This window comes from Rosa chinensis, chromosome 7, assembly GCF_002994745.2.
Source record: "Rosa chinensis cultivar Old Blush chromosome 7, RchiOBHm-V2, whole genome shotgun sequence".
Lineage (NCBI taxonomy): Eukaryota > Viridiplantae > Streptophyta > Magnoliopsida > Rosales > Rosaceae > Rosa > Rosa chinensis.
The window spans coordinates 15,317,501-15,318,392 of NC_037094.1; positions in this window are offsets into that span (position 1 = coordinate 15,317,501).

An 892-nucleotide genomic window follows, 5' to 3' on the forward strand; every position below is an offset into this window, starting at 1 on the left:
CGCACATCCATTGATGGAATATATACAAATGTGATGTGAAAAAATAAGCACGTTTCGAGGTTGTCACGGCATCGGTCAACCAATAAAACATATAAGTGTCTACGGTTGACTAATCCGATCGGATTCGAAAATATGGTGAAATTGGCTAAATTTTTTACCACACTCATAATTTATTGTAATAAACTCATCCAACGGTCGGTTTTTTCATTTTCTTTGAATTGATAGGGGTTGCTCTTTGGAGTGTATGATATATAAATATAGATTTATAAAAAATTAGTGTCTTTAAAAATTTATTTATCAATAAATTAGTATCTATATATAAATATAGATTTTTTTTGGTACAATATAGTTATATAGATATGTTATCTTTGGTTGTATTTTATCTTTATCCATTGAATTTCCAAAGCTTGATTAAAAAAAAAAAACTTGTGTCTTTAAATATTTATTTATAAATAAAGCCCGCAAGGCCAAGCCCGGCCCGGCCCGAAAAAGCCCGCAAGGCCCGCTTTATATGGACGGGCTTGGATCCTTTGATTTTTAATAAAGCCCGGCCCGGCCCGCAATTATTTAAAAATATAGCAAGGCCCGGCCCGGCCCGGCCCGTTAATGACCTGTTGATGTGTTTTTGAAAGTCTAGGTACTTTTTTTATCACTTTCAAAAGTTGAGTATCACTTGGTCTAGTGCTCAAAAGTTTAGACCCCCCTTAAATGATAAAAACCCTTTAATCAAATTGCGAAGAAACTATTGCTTCTCCTCCCATGTAATCATTGTGCACTGAACATGAATGAAAATGTACAGAACATTTTGTTGTTGTATGTCTTCACAATTTACTTCTTGTTTTATGTCCTCACAGTCATGGGCGGATCCAAGTAGTAGCTTGGGCGGGCTGGA